Below are 18,556 nucleotides of genomic sequence, written 5' to 3'. Positions count from 1 at the left end.
TTCGTGTACCTCATGAATTCTTTTTATTCCAATCTAGATAAAGCAAGTTTTTACATGTCTGACCACACACAGATTTTGATTTTACATGGGTACTTTGTTGACAAGAGGCTGATCAAGAAACTAAAGGTTAACAGGCCTCTAAATGTTTCCATTTTGAGGATGATATCTTTCGTTCGGTGGGAAAGGTTAAGAAATAGTGTTAAGTAAAATAATTAATGTTAATTATTTTGGTGAAAACGCGAGTCTTGACAGCATTGTTCAATGGTTTCTTCATGGTCACACGTACACAGATGCAGTGAAATGCTTGTTCTGTGTACTATCCATCGTATCACCACACACGAGTACGATAGATCCTCTTTTGAAACATTGCACACAGATTCGCCACGTCCTGGCGCCATCTTGCATCCTCCATGTCTCTGAAGCATCCAATCTCAGACCGAGGTTCCGTGCAATTCTTATGTTTTGCTTTGAGGCCCTGTGTCCTGGCAGCACTGGATCAATAAAGAAGGGTTTGTGCGATTCCAAGGCACCAGAAGATCCCTTTTCCACCAGAGTTTCTTAGATAATACACAATTCCCAAGAGTAAGCATTGTCATTGGGAGGTCAGGGGATAGCTTGTATTAGGGAGCCGCAGCTGGTAGACCTGCTGCCACACAGCACCAGAGACCCCCCAATTTGATCCTGACCTTGGGTGCTGTCTGTGTGGAGTTTGCACATTTTCCCTGTGACCACCTGGGTTTCTTCCGGGTGCTTTGGTTTCCTCCCACATCCCAAAGACATACGGGTTTGTAGGGTAATTGGCCTGTGTGTGTGTGTAAAAAAAATACGTCCCTAATGTATAGGGAGTGGGTGTGAAAGTGGGATACCATAGATCTAGTGTGAACGGGTGACCATGGAGCCTATTTCCATTCTGTATCTCTGAACTAAACTAATCACTTTGAGTGAAAAAAAAGTGGAGTAACTCAGCAGGTGAGGCAGCATCTCTGGAGAACATGGCTAAGTGAGGTTTCGGGTTGGGACCCTTTACTTTGGATGGGATCAAGTTAGCCTGAGGAAAGGGTGTACTGGGCTAATTGTACAGCTGGGGCTAGGTGACCAGGGTTAAAATTGCCCAGTCTGCATTGTGAAGGTAGATAGTATAAAGTGTAGGAAGGAACTGCAGATGCTGGTTTAAACCGGAAACAGACACAAAATGCTGGAGCAACTCAACGGGACAGGCAGCACCTCCAGAGAGAAGGAATGGGGGATGTTTCGGGTCGAGACCCTTCTTCAGACTGATATATAAAGTAGCGTCCAGGATCTTGCAGACTGAGATTTATCACCCACTCATCGGCCCTGTTATCCTGGGGCCTTTGCAACGGGTATATGTATGAGAAACCAATCCTACATCAGGAGCAGGTAGTGGAAGTTGTAGGTAAGAAACAAAAAGCATGGATGGTAGCACCCCCGCCACTGTGCCACCTATCCTACAGTGAGATTACCCATGTACTGCCTTGATAAGCAGCAGATTTATGCAACACCGCTGCCTGCAGGCCGGGAGAATAGAGGGTTTAATTGTCATCTGTCCCCATCATGAAATTCTTACTAGTCCGAAGATCACTGTGATCTTAATTTTAAGAACAGATCTTAATGAGTCTGAAGAAGGGTCTCGACTCGAAACGTCACCCATTCCTCCTCTCCGGAGATGCTGTCTTGTGATGGCTGAAGAGGTCGATCCTGGAGCCCCTTCAGGTGGCCACCTGTGCATGACACCTCTTAACGCACGGGGTCTGGTGCCCGGACAAGCACCACAAAGCCCTTGACAGGACAGACCCAGCTCCAACGGCAAGGACTTCATGACAGTCAGGAACATAGAGCGTAGAACATAGCACGGTAGCGCAGCGGTAGGGTTGCTGCTTTACAGCGAATGCAGCGCCGGAGACTCAGGTTCGATCCTGACTACGGGCGCTGTACTGTAAGGAGTTTGTACGTTCTCCCCGTGACCTGCGTGGGTTTTCTCCGAGATCTTCGGTTTCCTCCCACACTCCAAAGACGTACAGGTTTGTAGGTTAATTGGCTGGGTAAATGTAAAAATTGTCCCTAGTGGGTGTAGGATAGTGTTAATGTGCGGGGATCACTGAGCGGCACGGACTTGGAGGGCCGAAAAGGCCTGTTTCCGGCTGTATATATATGATATGATATGATATGATAGAACAGTACAGAGCACGGTGGCGCAGCGGTAGAGTTGCTGCCTTACAGCGAATGCAGCGCCGGAGACTCAGGTTCAATCCTGACTACGGGCGCCGTCTGTACGGAGTTTGTACGTTCTCCCCGTGACCTGCGTGGGTTTTCTCCAAGATCTTCGGTTTCCTCCCACACTCCAAAGACGTACAGGTATGTAGGTTAATTGGCTGGGCAAATGTAAAAATTGTCCCTAGTGGGGTGTAGGATAGTGTTAGTGTGCGGGGATCGCTGGGCGGTGCGGACCCGGTGGGCCGAAGGGCCTGTTTCTGCGCTGTATCTCTAAATCTAAAAAAAAGAGCAAGAACAGGCCCTTCGACCCACAGTGTCTGTGCTGAACAGGATGCCAAGACTAACGCTTATCCACCTGCATATAACCCATATCCCTCCATTCCCATCATATCCATAAGTCTACCCAAAAGTCTTTTAAATGCCACTAATGTATCTGCTTCAACCACCACCCTCAACAGCACCTTCCAGGCACCCACCATCTCTGTGTAAATAAATTATCCTGCACACCTTTTTAAAATTCTGCACCTCTCATCATAAAGCTATGTCATCCGGGTATTTAATTTTTCCATTCCTGGAAAAAACAAGTTCTGACTGCCCACCCGATCTATGGCTGTCATAGTTTTAGATACTTCTCCCCGTAACCTCCAACGTTCCAGAGAAAACAAATCAAGTCTGTCCAACCTCTCCCTGTATCTAATACCCCCTAATCCAAGCACCATCCTGGTAAACCACCTCTGCACCCTTTCCAAAGCCTCCACGTCCTTCCTGTAATGTGGTGACCAGAACCTCTCCCTGCTGCTGTCTGCTTCCGCCTTCTCAGCTGTTGTTGTGCTCCTACCACCATCCTCTGCCTTTCCCCATCATTAAAATCTTCTTGGGCTGGACCGAGCAGCACCAACATCCACCGCCTCTCCGACCATCACTGCCTTCCCGGCCGAACCCAAGCCCGGACCACCGAGACTGCCCCGGCTATAAAAGCCAGCACCAGCAGGCCCTCGCTCTGACTCTCCCGCACCTCCGGGCCTCACTCTCCCACACCTGCAACGGACCTCAATTTTACTTCATTCGACGCCAGATCCACGCCTTCATCAAACGCATCCCCGCCGACCTGGACTCCACCGAGGATCACAAGCTTGCCTGCCTCTAGACCGGTCCCTCCACCGACACTCCTCGTCTCGACCACCCGCAGGCCCGGGGCTCTACTGCTGGACCGCGCCGCCTGCCCTAACACCACGAGATTGCCGCCACGAGGAGCAGCACCAACATCCACCTCTCCCACCTTCACCGCCTTCCCGGCCGAACCCATGCCCGGACCGCTAAAACTGCCTCGCCTATAACCAGGGGTGCAGTGCTGACACCAGAAGCGCTGGAATTTAGAAGACTGAGGGGGGATCTTATAGAAACATATAAAATTCTTAAGGGGTTGGACAGGCTAGATGCGGGAAGATTGTTCCCGATGTTGGGGGAGTCCAGAACCAGGGGTCACAGTTTAAGGATAAGTGGGAAGTCTTTTAGGACCGAGATGAGAAAACATTTCTTCACACAGAGAGTGGTGAGTCTGTGGAATTCTCTGCCACAGAAGGTAGTTGAGGCCAGTTCATTGGCTATATTTAAGAGGGAGTTAGATGTGGCCCTTGTGGCTAAAGGGATCAGGGGGTATGGAGAGAAGGCAGGTACAGGTTACTGAGCTGGATGATCAGCCATGATCATATTGAATGGCGGTGCAGGCTCAAAGGGCCGAATGGCCTACTCCTGCACCTATTTTCTATGTTTCTATGACAGAGCGCCGCTCCGGCACCTCTGTAAAAAAAAAGGCAAAATAAACAGCGGGGAATTTAACAGCAGCAGCTCCGGCACCTAAAAAACTAGCACTGCAACACTGCCCATAACTCTTGACTCTTTTCGGGCTGTGGTTTGTCAGGAACCTCCCCCTCGACCTGCCCACCATGAATGACCCTGCCAGAAGCACAGCTCCGGATGGTTTAGCTCTCAGGATCGTAGGCACACACGAGCCTCTCAACCACAACAAGGTGGTTACCCATGCATGGCATCCCGTCCTATCACCAGCATCTGCCCACCACCAAGTAGTGCTTTACAATAAGATAGACACAAAATGCAAGAGTAACTCCGCGAGACAGGCAGCATCTCTGGAGAGAAGGAATGGGTGACGTTTCAGGTTGAGACCCTTCTTCAGACTTTACAGTCCTTTTCTTGTGCTGGGAATAAAGAGAAACCTCATGAAACAAATAAAACCCTTTCATGAGCATTGAAAACGTCAATACTTTGTGACTCCAGATAATCTCTAATTAGTGAAAACCACAAAATGCTTCATGTTGAGTAATACATGGCAACAGTGCAAAAAAAGTGCTTTGATGGACAGTGACATTTATCCAAGACACGTGTGCTTGTGTTTCCAAAACCGGTTTAGTTTTGAAGCAAGTAAGCATGAAGGGAGGGTAACTCTGTACAGGGAGGCAGACACAAAGAACTGCAGATGCTGCAATCTTAAGTAAAGCACAGAGTGCTAGAGTAACTCAGCCGGTCAGGCAGCAACTGTGGAGGTAATGCATAAGCAATATTTCTAGTCGGGACCCTTTTTAGAATGATTATAGTAGGGGGGGGGAGGGAGTGAGAAAGAGAGGTGGGGTTGGGACAAACATGTCCGTCAGGGAATGTTGTCGACTGGCCCGCTCCAGGACTGCAGGAGTACGTGCTGAGGGACGCACTGAAGCTTGGTGCAGCCAATGCCAAGGCTCTGTGGATGAGGACCACAGTCTAGTCCAGCAGCGGAAGGAGTCTGGTGGGGACACCCCTCAAACAAGGGAGGCCACATGAGTGGCGATGGTGCCAAAGTGTAAAGAGAGGAGTAAACATTACTGAGTATGACACTATTCAATGTATAGACAGTGAAATGTATGAAGAGATTTTGTACAGATTTTAGTTTAGTTTAGTTTTACATACATCGTATTGAAACAGGCCCTTTGGCCTACCGAATCCATGCTGACCATTGATCACAGAAAGCTGGAGCCGCTCAGCGGGACAGGCAGCATGTCTGGAGAGAAGGAATGGGTGACTTTTCGGGTCGAGAAAGGGTCTCGACCCGTAAAAAACACCTATTCCTTTCTTCCAGAGATGCTGCCTGTCCCGCTGAGTTACTCCAGCATTTTGTGTCTTATCTTCAGTTTAAACCAGCATCTGCAGTTTCTTCCTATACACTGACCATGTGAGCTCACCCAGCCAGTGGCCACGTGCTCCTGCTCCACCAGTGGCGGCCCGAGCAGTGGCGACACCCTTTGTTCCTTATTTGGGAATGAGGAAGTTGGCAACCCACGGTAGCGCAGCGGTAGAGTTGCTGCTTTACAGCGAATGCAGCGCCGGAGACTCAGGTTCGATCCTGACTACGGGTGCTGCACTGTAAGGAGTTTGTACGTTCTCCCCGTGACCTGCGTGGGTTTTCTCCGAGATCTTCGGTTTCCTCCCACACTCCAAAGACGTACAGGTATGTAGGTTAATTGGCTGGGTAAATGTAAAAATTGTCCCTAGTGGGTGTAGGATAGTGTTAATGTACGGGGATCGCTGGGCGGCACGGACTTGGAGGGCCGAAAAGGCCTGTTTCCGGCTGTATATATATGATATGATATGATAATACGGGACAAGGGCGGTCCCGTACAGGACAAACCAATTTAGCCCAAAATACGGGATGTACTGGCTAATACGGGACAGTTGGCAACCCTAACGTATTTGGGACGTGAGAGGAAACCGGAGCACCCAGAGGAAACCCACATGGTCACGGGGAGAACGGAAACTCCACACACAGATGTTAAGATCGAACCCAGGTCCCTGGAGCGGCGAGGAAGGAGTTCTACCAGCTGCGCCGCTGTTTTTAGTTTTGTATGTATGTGTTTTATTGTGATTAAAGTTTATTTTAGGGGGAATATAAACTGCAGCAAGCATTTCCAATGCTGGCCACTCCATTGGCATAGTCAATGTCAACCATGTTTACCGCTCACCAGCGCCCCCTGGCGCCGGGAGGACCACGCCGGGTGCCTCCGCACAAGCGTCCCCTGGAGCCGGGAGGACCACGCCGGGTGCCTCCGCACAAGCGTCCCCTGGAGCCGGGAGGACCACGCCGGGTGCCTCCGCACAAGCGCCCCCTGGAGCCGGGAGGACCACGCCGGGTGCCTCCGCACAAGCGTCCCCTGGAGCCGGGAGGACCACGCCGGGTGCCTCCGCACAAGCGCCCCCTGACGGCTGGGAGGAGTTCCGGCACCCACTGCCGCCTCAGCTGCTGCCCCCGTCGGCGGAGCGCCCGGCGCGGCCCGCCTCGCCTCCTCACTCGCCCGCCCGACGCCCGGCATCAGAGAGGGAGAGCAAGCCTGGCAGGGCAGGGCAGGGACGGGACGGGACGCGGCCTGCAGCGGTAAGGAAGCGCATCTCTCCCCGTCAGTGAGGTTGTGCCGCTCTCTCCCCGGACCACCGGGCCTGGGCTCCCCCTGGCAACCGCCGCCGCTTTGTCCCCCCCCCCCCCCTCAGTGGCGGCTCCTCATCACACGAGACGAGTTGCCGGGGCAGGGGATGGTCGCCAGGGTGTGTGTGTGTGTGTGTGCATCTGTGGCCGCTGCACGTCCAGGCATTGGCCGGCGCTGGAGCGGAACAAAGAGGCGCTTGTTTGGCAGCGTGTTCCTTCAATCGCTTCATTGTTCCATCCCTGGATCATGGAGGGGCGGCGGTGTGTCCAGTGTCGTGAGGTAGCCCCACCTGTGCCCAGTGAGGTAGCCCCCCCTGTGCCCAGTGTAGTGAGGTAGCCCTGTGCCCAGTGAGGTAGCCCTGTGCCCAGTGAGGTAGCCCTGTGCCCAGTGAGGTAGCCCCCCCTGTGCCCAGTGTAGTGAGGTAGCCCTGTGCCCAGTGAGGTAACCCTGTGCCCAGTGAGGTAGCCCTGTGCCCAGTGAGGTAGCCCCCCTGTGCCCAGTGTAGTGAGGTAGCCCTGTGCCCGGAGAGGTAGCCCTGTGCCCAGTGAGGTAGCCCTGTGCCCTGTGAGATAGCCCTGTGCCCTGTGAGATAGCCCTGTGCCCAGTGAGGTAGCCCTGTGCCCTGTGTAGTGAGGTAACCCTGTGCCCAGTGAGGTAGCCCTGTGCCCTGTGAGATAGCCCTGTGCCCAGTGTAGCGAGGTAGCCCTGTGCCCAGTGAGGTAGCCCTGTGCCCAGTGTAGCGAGATAGCCCTGTGCCCAGTGAGGTAGCCCTGTGCCCTGTGAGATAGCCCTGTGCCCAGTGAGGTAGCACTCCCTGTGCCCAGTGAGGTAGCCCTGTGCCCAGTGTAGTGAGGTAGCCCTGTGCCCAGTGTAGCGAGCTAGCTCTGTGCCCAGTGAGGTAGCCCTGTGCCCTGTGAGATAGCCCTGTGCCCAGTGAGGTAGCCCTCCCTGTGCCCAGTGAGGTAGCCCTCCCTGTGCCCAGTGAGGTAGCCCTGTGCCCAGTGAGGTAGCCCTCCCTGTGCCCAGTGAGGTAGCCCTGTGCCCAGTGAGGTAGCCCTGTGCCCAAAGAGGTAGCCCTGTGGCCGGAGGGTGGCCCTGTGCCTGGAGAGGAAGCCTGGGAGAGGTAGCTTTACACTGTACCTCAGTACACGTGACAATAAACTGAACTGAGCGCCCTATGCCCTGAAAGGCAGCCATGTCTAGGGAGGGGAAGCCTTGTACCCAGTGAGGTAGTAGCCCTGTGCCAAGGCGAGGTAGCCCGGTGTCAGGGAGAGCTAGTCCTTTCTAGGGATGGGTAGCCCTGTGTCAGAGGGAGGTAGACCTGTGCCAGGGAGAGGTAACCTGTGCCAGGGAGGGTTGGCCTGTATCAGGGAGGGGTAGCCCTGTGCCAGTGAGAGGTAGCCCTGTATCAGGGAGGGGTAGCCCTGTGCGAGGGAGAGGTAGCCCTGTATCAGGGAGGGGTAGCCCTGTATCAGGGAGGGGTAGCCCTGTATCAGGGAGGGGTAGCCTTGTAGTAGCCGAGTGCCTAGATGGGTAGCTCATACTTGGAGGGATATCTTTACGCCCATAGGGTATTCCTGGACCCTCAGTGGTAGCCCTCTGCAGGGAGTGGGAGCTCTGTGCAGGTGGGGTGGCCCTATACCCAGCATTAGCTTTTTGTATGAAGGAATGGCATTTTAAGAACTAACTTTTTTAAATCTTTCTATTAATTTTGGTGCTTTCTTTGGAGTGAGTAAAATGTTGAAAGCAACACAGAATTGTGCAGCAACAGTTGCTATGTTGCACACCATCGGAGGTGCTGCCGTTCAGCTGAGAACTAAAATATCACATCACACTCCTCTGAAGAGCAGCAGGAAGGTGATGATGTCCAGATCTGGCCATCTTTATCCCTCATTCAACCTTGCTGAATAAGCACATTGTAGTGCCAGCATTGAAGTGCTTGTTGTGTACAGCGATTATACTTCAAGAGTACTTTTTTGATGATTAGTATCACAATAGCTCAGTCGATTAGCTATTGTGATCCTGATCCGAGATGTCGCGTAAGCATTTCCTCCCAAATTACTGCTTGATCCACTGTGTTCCTCCAGCTTTCTGTGTTCTGCTCAAGATTCGAGCATCAGCTGTCTCTTGTGCCTTGATCGAGGTTTATGTCAGCCCTTTAATGACAATATGAGTCTCAAACCTTTCTGGTAGAGTAGGAAGAGACTGCAGATGCTGGTTTACACCGAAGATCGACACAAAAAGCTGGAGTAACTCAGTGGGTCAGGCAGCATCTCTGGAGAAAAGGAATAGTTGACATTTTGGGCCGAGTGAATAAGGGTCTCGACCCAAAACATCTCCTATTCCTTTTCTCCAGAGATTCTGCCTCACCCACTAAGTTACTCCAGCTTTTTGTGCCTATCTTACTGGTGGAGTACTTTGCCAGTAAATGCATTTTTAATATTGAAGAGGCTGTTGAGGGAATTTATTCACAAAATGCTGGAGTAACTCAGCAGGTCAGGCAGCATCTCAGGAGAGAAGGAATGGGAGACGTTTCGGGTCGAGACCCTTCTTCAGACTGATATAAGGGGGGCGGGACAAAGGAAGGATATAGGTGGAGACAGGAAGATAGAGGGAGATCTGGGAAGGGGGAGGGGAAGAGAGGGACAGGGGAACTATCTAAAGTTGGAGAGGTCGATGTTCGTACCACTGGGCTGCATGCTGCCCAGACGAAATATGAGGTGCTGCTCCTCCAATTTCCAGTGGGCCTCACTATGGCCTAATTCTACTCTTCTGACTTATGAACCAGTCCATTATCTCCAGAGATGCTGCCTGACCTGCTGACCAAGAAGCCTCGTGATGAGATGCAGCATAATGGGGGCTATTGGTGCCACTTCTCAACTGGTTAGACTGATGTCCCCTCTTGACAGAGGAAGTCAGATACTTAGCAATGGCGGCACGGTGGCGCAGCGGTAGGATTGCTGCCTTACAGCGCCAAGGTCTCGGGTTTGATCCTGACTACGAGTGCTGCCTCTACGGAGTATGCACGTACTCTCCGTGACTGCGTGGGTTTTTCCCGGGTGCTCCAATTTCCTCCCACACTCCAAAAAATTACAAATTTGAAGGTTAATTGGCTTTGGAAAAATTGTAAATTGTCCCTATTGTGTAGGATAGTGCTTCTTCTTTCCTGTCCATCATCTATGTTTCAAATGTCACATCACTGTCATCATCCGTCCTGAATAGGGCGGAAGCTTCTGGCGACAATCAGTGGGAGCCATCACTTGTACAACAGGCGATGGTGGTAGCAGAATTAGCTCTGGACACTTCCAGTGCTTGCGTATGGGGATCGCTGGTCAGCGAGGGCTCGGTGGGCCGAAGGGCCTGATTCCATGCTGTATCTCTAAACTAAACTAAACTAAACTAAATTACACTGAACGCCTCTAAGCTAAGGTGGAGTGTTTATATGAATGCTGCACCTTAGTTTGTCACACTTGAGTGGATGCCAATGAACCACCCATTTGTGAAAAATTTGTAACGTGCCAGATGCAATCAGTGTGAACAAGGGATCATATCTCGTAGAATTTGGGAAGTAATATGCAGACTAAACATGTTCAGATCGTCATGCTCTTGCCCTGGCAAACATGCATCCTTCACTGTGCACCTCTCAGACACCTCCTCCTCCTACTTACCCTTGGACCATGATCCCACATATTCTCTCAGACCATTTCTGATTTTACCACTTCCGGCTGTATGGCCTCCAAAGCCTCCAACCTTATTGTTCCCCAGCCCCACACGGCCCGGTTTTACCTTCCCCCAAAATTCATAAATAGAACTGCCCTGGCACACCCTATGTTTCTGCTTGCTCCCGTCCCACTCAATTAATTTCCACATTCGTCAATTCCATCCTATCCCCCCCCCCCCCCCCCCCCCGGTCCAAACCCTCCCTACCTATGTCCAAGACACCTCACACACCCTTCGCCTCTTCAGTGGTTTCTGTTTTCCAGGCCCCCACTCCCTCATCTTTCAGTGAATGCCAGTTAAAACACCTGGCCATTTTCCTGGGCAATTTGGCTTTTTTTTCCTTCGTTTTTCATATAGCATAACACAGGAACAAGCCCTTCAGCCCACAATGTCTGTGCCAAATGTGATGCCACGTTAAACTAATCTCATCTGTCTGCACATGATCCATATCCCTCCATTGCCGATTTAAAACCCACTTTAAAAGTGAGTGTTGCTGACAAGACCGCTATGTAATACCCATTAAAAATTAATTAAAATTTTGTGCATTTCCACCGTACCTGTACTCATTTGACCAATGGCCTGACTCATTGGGCACGATTCACATTGGGCACTATTGTATTCACTGGAGTTTAGTAGGATGAGAGGGGATCTTATAGAAACATATAAAATTGTAAAAGGACTGGACAAGGTAGATGCAGGAAAAATGTTCCCAATGTTGGGCGAGTCCAGAACCAGGGGCCACAGTCTTAGAATAAAAGGGAGGCCATTTAAAACTGAGGTGATAAGAAACTTTTTCACCCAGAGTTGTCAATTTGTGGAACTCTCTACCACAGAGGGCAGTGGAAGCCGAATCACTGGATGGATTTAAGAGAGAGTTAGATAGAGCTCTAGCGGGCCAGGCAGCATCTGTGGAGGGAAATGGACAAATGGGTCCACAGTTTTGGGTCGGGATCCTTCTGCAGACTGATCCGACAGTTGGTTTAGGTCGGGGCCCTTCTTCAAACTGAAGAAAGGTCTCGACCTGAAATGCCATCTATCCATTTCCCTCCACAGATGCCGCCTGACCCACTGAGTTCCTCCAACGCTTTGTTTTTTACTAGTTGAACCTTTAGTAAGCTAGTGTCCATTGGGATACACTATTTCTCGCTTGCACCACACTGAAAGCTCATCATTCCCTAAAGCTCCGGGGCCATATTCTGGGGCTACTTTAGCTTTTCATTAGCTTAAGTTCCAGATTTTCATGAAACCATTTTTAAAGTGTCAAATCAATGCAGCTAATGACGGGTGTGGTTGAAGACTCAGTGAAAGCACAGCATTACTACGTGATCTTGCCATATGATGCATCAACAAGTTGTCATCTCACTCAGTGAGTGAAAAATCCCAAACACCTGTTCTAAGCAGTTGAGTCCAATTACTGACAGGAATTGTTAGGTTAGGAAGAGACCTGATGTGACTTTCTTAAAAGGCTGAAGAGCGATTTGACCAAATTTTGGCTCCAACTTGCTTCAAACATTCTTGTGACCCAGCACTTAGTGGCCCAGAATTGTTCCATTTTTTGCTGGTCTCGTGTCTGTAATACAGGCCTAACAAGCCCAAATTTCACGATGGTGTCCTCAGATTTTTGTTGATAATCTGTCGCCTGAGATGGAGACAAAGAGATTAAGAAAGTGGAGAGAGCTGTCAGATATTGTCCAAGTGAATTTCAGGGCAGGGTGAAAGTTGGTGGTGAAGTTGTTAAAATTGATGAGTTCTGCATAGATGCAGGAAGCAGCCCCAGTACAGCAGAGAAAGAGTTGTGGAGTGGTGCCAGTGTGCATTTAGAACAAACGTATTTGACGTAGTGCGAATATATCAGTATTTGCAAGAGTATTTCCTATTCAGGAAGTGCCTCTCACACAGAAAAGTTTGCATTAGACATTTTTAATAATACCTCATAAAATATTCAAATATGAATTTTGGTCTTATCCATGCTACCAGCATCATTTTGATGAATTATGCAAGTTGTCTGAGTCAGGATGAAAAGCAACTATTTTGTTAAAAAAAATTACATGGAGGTTATTGCTCTAATATTGTTGGTCCTGCTTTTAAAATAAAAAACTGCAAATGATACAAGCTGCAGTGCATTAAACTATTCTTAAGTAGCGGTTGATGTGAGGACTTAAAAGTGACGACTTGACATTATTGAAGCATCACCGCTTTCTATCCCCACTGACATATTAAAATGGTGGCAACAGGATGAGCCAAACCACTTTACAGCCAGTGAAGGGCATTTGACATGATCATTGTTCTCATGCAGGAAAAGCGGAGACTAATTTGTGCACAACAACATTTCACAAGGACCCATGAAACGGAGATTAGATAAACATTTTTTGTGTGAAGTGGCTGAGGGTTAAATATTCATCTGTTCATTCCATGTGTTTGATTTGATGTGTCCGATGCAAATCGTTAACATTTAAAAGTATGATGAAGACTATGCTGACCAGATCCAAGTTATGCAGAGCCAAACCAACTGGGTTTCTTGTGTAGGAAGGAACTGCAGATGCTGGTTTACACCAAAGATAGACACAAAATGCTGGAGTAACTCAGCGGGACAGGGTCGAGACCCTTCTCTGAAGAACGGTTCCGACCTGAAATGTTACCAATTCCATCTCTCCAGAGATGCTGCCTGCCCCGCTGAGTTACTCCAACATTTTGTGTCAATCAACAGGGTTTCCTGATTCTTTTCACATGATTTTATGTTATTTAGGTGGAAAGGCGATAAGTTCAGAGGCAATATAAAACATTTTGAGGCTTTAATGTAAAAGTGTTCATAGCAATTATCATCAGCCTCCTAAATCAAAGGAGCATTCAAGAATGAAACTCAAAGTGTAACTGAAAACACAGGGACCTGTAGATGCTGGTTTACAAACAAACTCCAGCACTTGGTGTCAAAAATGAACTGGTTGTGTTTCCATAGCTATTTGGTATTTAAACATTGAAAATTCACGACTATTTAGATTACAATACTGTGGTCTCCATTACATTTAAGTATCAATTTAAATGGACATTGCAGCCACAACAGATTTCCTTAGCTCAGTTGTCCATATAAAATACCATCTGGCAGTGCAACATCCTGAGCAGATTTTATTTGTCGTCTCCTTTTATGCTTCCACTGGAAGTAGTGGCAAGCACGCTTCAAAGATTTAAAGAACAGCAGGGTTGAATTGAATAGCTAGTTAAGTGAAAATGAACACCCGTGGATCGAGAGACAATATTAGCAACTGTATCACGTGAATTATACATCCTTCCATTAGATGGATAGTATTTGCTGAGAGCCGAGATCAAAGAAAAATAACCTAATTCCCATCAGAGTGCTAAATGCAGGGGCCAGATTTTACTGAGGGCAATAAACGTGTGAAGTGGAAGTGAGTTAGTTGAGGGAAACTGATTGGGTCTCTGTTCAAGGAAGAAATTTTTTTGAGGACAAATTGAACGCATTATTGATGTAGGGACTGCTCTTACATGGATGGTGTGCGTCAGTTCTGATCTCCAAATTTGGAAAATATTTCATGAATGTTGCATTCCCTTGCTCCTATTCCCAATTTGGAAGAAAAATTGTGTATGTAAAAATTGCAATATTATTGATAATATTCATCCAGGGTAAAGTAATATTTTCACTGACCCGGCGAAATTTAGGGCTGTGCAAGTAAAATGTTTGTGCCGTGCCCACTGGAGTTCTCAAACACATCCAGAAATATCAATTTTTGTTTCCGAACCATCATGCTTTCTCATAGAAGGAACTGCAGATGCTGGTTTACAAGAAAAGACACAAAAGAGCTGGTGTAACTCTGGAGAACATAAATAGGTGACATTTCGGGTCGGGACCCCCCTTCAGACTGTAGTGGAGGCAAACGGCTGAAAGAAGGATGGGGCAGGACAAAAACTGGCAAGAGATAGATAGATACAAGTTACCTTCAAAACTCCCCCTCATCTGTACCCATCTATCACCTACCTGGCTTTGTCCTGCCCCTCTTCTCTTCCAGCTTTCTCTCTCTCTCTCCCCCCCCCCCCCCCCCCCCCCCCCCCACTACAGTGTTGAAGAAGGGCCCGGACCAAATACTCTGCCTAACAATGTTCTCCAGAGATGCTGCCTGCTGAGTCACTCCAGAACTTTTTGTCGTGTGTATCTTTTCCTCGGCGATTTGGTTTGTAAAGTGGTTACTGGTTGTTGATCAAAGAATATTGGTTGAAAGAAGGGATAGCTGATGATTAATGCAAGATGGTTTTGTGTTTTATACTTGGCCCGTTGCTAACTCTAAACCTAGGGTTCTTGACACTGGAAGTGAAACTTCAGATGAATTCCCCAACAATGGCACCTTTCACTGCGATCAACTGAAGTAAGATATTGCAAAAGGCAACTTTTGCAGTTTCGGGAGTGGACTAATTCACTAACTGAAGCTTTAAAGAAGAATATGAATTGTGCTTGGATTATAGTTTTCAAGGATTTAAATTTATTTGAAAAAATAAATTTTGAATTAACTTTATCCATAATCTATGCTGACTGTCCTATATTTTACCACTGAATGTGTAAATTCTCTTTCGGTGACATTTTTCCTTTAAATACATAGAAACATAGAAAATAGGTGCAGGAGTAGGCCATTCAGCCCTTCAAGCCAGCTGCCATTCAATATGATCATGGCCAATCATCTAAAATCAGTACCACGTTCCTGCTTTTTCTCCATATCCCTTGATTCCTTTCTTGAAAAATCTCTCTCTTGAAAAAGTCCAGTGCATTGGCCTCCACTGCCTTCTGTGGCAGAGAATTCCACAGATTCACAACTCTCTGGATGAAAACGTTCTTCCTCATCTCAGTCCTAAATGGCCTACCCCTTATCTTAATGTACATATAAAGTGTAATATTGATTTCCGTGACTATGATATTGAAAGTTTAGGTATGTTTGCTCAAATTAAACTGTTATTCATTAGGTGTAGGAAAGAACTGCAGATGTTGGTTTAAATCGAAGGTAGATAGAGTAATGCTGGAGTAACTCAGCGGGACCAGCAGCATTTGCCTGGATAGAGTGGATGTGGAGAGGATGTTTCCACTAGTGGGAGAGTCTAGGACCAGAGGTTGTAGCCTCAAAATTAAAGGACGTTCCTTTAAGAGGGAGATGAGGAATTTCTTTAGTCAGAGGATGGTGAATCTGGAATTCATTGCCACAGAAGGTTATGGAGGCCAACTCAATGGATATTTTTAATGAAAAGATAGATAGATTCTTGATTAGTCAGGTGTTATGGGGAGAAGCAGGAGAATGGGGTTAAGAGAAAGATAGATCAGCCATGATTGAATGGTGGAATAGGCTTGATGGGTTGAATGGCCTAATTCTGCTCCTATCATATGAATTTATGAAGATTTGGGTATAGAAGATTTGAGGGTGGGGGTGGGATTAGTAGGCAGGAAGGATGCTCCTTTTGGCCAGGGTGTCCAGATGCAGCGGTCACAAGCTATGGAATAAGGGATAAACTATTTAAGACAGAGATTAGGATTAAAAAAAAAATCTCAAAGAGAGTGGTGAACCTGAGGAAATCAGTTAAAGTCAAATCATTAAGAAAGTCTTCGATATTTTTCCTGGGCTGGTGGGATTAACAGCCTTGGAGAAAAAAAACTGGACAGGGTATTCAATGTGGATGATCAGCCATAATCCGATTGAATGGTGGAGCAAATTGAGAAAGTCAATGGCCTCCTGCTTCTATTTTCTGTATTTCACTGTTAATGTCCTTAATCATTTGACCACTAACCTTCAAGTTGTGAATATAGTTTTGAGCATGTGATGTTGTGGGATTTGACATCCGGTGAATTACTGAAGTGAATTTGCTTATGTTAATTATAATCAATTCAATGCGGTGTATTTAATCCGCAGTAGGAAAAAAACTGCAGATGCAAATCGAAGGTATACACAAAATGCTGGAGTAACTCAGTGGGTCAGGCAGCATCGGGTCTAAAGAAGGGTCTCGTCCCGAAACGTCACCCATTCCTTCTCTCCCGAGATGCTGCCTGACCCGCTGAGTTACTCCAGCATTTAATCTGCTGCTTTGTTTCTCTGATGCATCAGTAGGCTCATCTGATGATGTAGAACTATGCAGAGGAGGAAGGAACAATGGGGGTTGATCCCAGAGCTGCATTGCTAACGACACAGCCACGGTTGTGATTAGGAGCTCACATTTGGGGTGAGGGAGGAGACTGTTGGCCAGATATTTTGTTCCTGGTGGAATATTACAGTTTGTAGGTGATCAATTATATGCAGGTCCACATATCCACTGTGATCTGTCAAGCGAGCCACTCAGCAGTGCCTGGCACCTGCACCCAAGCAATATAACTATTCAAGCAATGCATCAACACCTTTGTGTGAGAGAGACTTAGTGAGGAAAGGATTAAATCTCGGGATACCAGTTTACTCTCCATTTGGTTGAGTTTGGGAAAAGCAGGAATACCAATGATCTCAGAATTCTTTTTAACTTTACCTCGGCCATTTTAAGTTGACAACTGCAAACAATATGTGAAGAACAGGTGCTAGGGACCCGGGTTCGATCCTGACCACGGTTGCTGTCTGTACGGAGTTTGTACGTTCTCCCTGTGACCTGCGTGGGTTTTCTCCGAGTGCTTCGGTTTACTCTCACACTCCAAAGACTTAACGGTTTGTAGGTTAATTGGCTTGGGTAAAAATTGTAAACTGTCCCTAGAGTGTGTGTAGGATAGTGCGAGTGAGCGGGGATCGCTGGTTGGTGCAGACTCAGTGGGGCGAAGGACTTGTTTCCGTGCTGTATCTCTAAACTAAATTAAACTATTTTCAAGCGAAGACTTTGATTAATTACCACCACACTAAGTCATCATTTCACTGTAGCACGCCAGTTCATCATCAGGAAAAACTGCCACCGCTCCGGCACGTTGGTCACAAGGCTGCAGTGCTTGAGAGACACAAGATCTGAACCGTTAATAAGGTCTTGACTTAATGGCCCAAATTTAGATGTTCAATTTATACAACTTTGATGAAGCCATTGAGAGGATTTTTGTGAGTCTAGTTAATTTGGCAGTAAGCATACGTTTCCTTTGAGTGGAAAAACAGTGCACTGTGGAGTTTTCTAATTTCGAAAGCACAAATACCCTGTGCTATAACCCACACTTTTCCCAACTCCACGTGTCAATGCATCACTTGCCCTTGAAGTAGGTGACCATTTATTGATTTTTGGTCCCTCCAGTGGTGTCAATTGAATCTCCTCCAAAAAGAAGATCCTACCATTTTCTAATCTACCTGTTCAGGCCCCTCATTTCCCCTCAGGAAATAGTGGATCTATAATGCACTTTGAAAGTTTTGTCAATTTTCTCATTGACATTACAATCAGTATGCTCCAGTACTATTGAGCTTTGATTTACTTACTTTAGTTTTAGTTTTTTTTAGATATAGGATTGTAGACTTTAGGACTTCCCCTCCTCCCACTCGCCATCAACAACACCACAGTCACATCTGTGGAGTCATTTAAGTTCCTTGGAACCATCATCTCCAGGGACCTTAAATGGGAGGCCACCATCGACTCCACAGTCAAAAAGGCCCAACAGAGGATGTACTTCCTACGGCAGCTGAGAAAACACAATCTGCCACAGGCAATGATGGTCCAGTTTTATACTGCCATCATGGAGTCTGTCCTCACCTTCTCCATCGTGGCCTGGTTTGGCTCAGCCGCCAAGCACGACATCCGGAGGCTGCAGTGCATCGTTCGATCAGCCGAGAAGGTTGTTGGCTGCAACCTTCCCCCCATCGACGAACTGTACACTGCAAGGGCCAGGAAGCGAGCGGGCAAGATCATCTCTGACCCCTCTCACCCTGGCAACAAACTCTTCGAAGCACTTCCCTCTGGAAGGCGACTCCGGACTGTCAAAGCAGCCACAGCCAGACATAAAAACAGCTTTTTCCACGAGCAGGAGCTCTACTCAACAGCCAAAAGTCTGTAGTCTCCTTTTGCTCTGGTATTTTATTTCATTCTTCACATGTTTCAATTATAATGTCTCATTTTTAATTGTCTACTGTATATCGTGTTGTTACTTGCTAGTAAAGCACCAAGGCAAATTCCTTGTATGTATACATACTTGGCTAATAAAA

At 47.7% G+C, this 18,556-nt stretch overlaps 1 protein-coding gene across 1 annotated transcript in view; it reads left to right on the top strand.

The window, feature by feature from the left end:
- Window positions 1-6,464: 6,464 nt before the first annotated feature.
- ctnnbip1 (catenin, beta interacting protein 1) overlaps window positions 6,465-18,556 on the top strand; it is a 72,959-nt gene continuing 60,867 nt past the window's right edge. The window contains exon 1 of the mRNA XM_078425264.1: window positions 6,465-6,652. The gene's annotated coding sequence lies outside the window, so the exon portion shown is untranslated. The remainder of the gene's footprint in view (window positions 6,653-18,556) is intronic.

This window comes from Rhinoraja longicauda, chromosome 30, assembly GCF_053455715.1.
Source record: "Rhinoraja longicauda isolate Sanriku21f chromosome 30, sRhiLon1.1, whole genome shotgun sequence".
Taxonomy (NCBI): Eukaryota; Metazoa; Chordata; class Chondrichthyes; order Rajiformes; family Arhynchobatidae; genus Rhinoraja; species Rhinoraja longicauda.
This window is presented reverse-complemented; position numbering and strand designations above follow the sequence as displayed.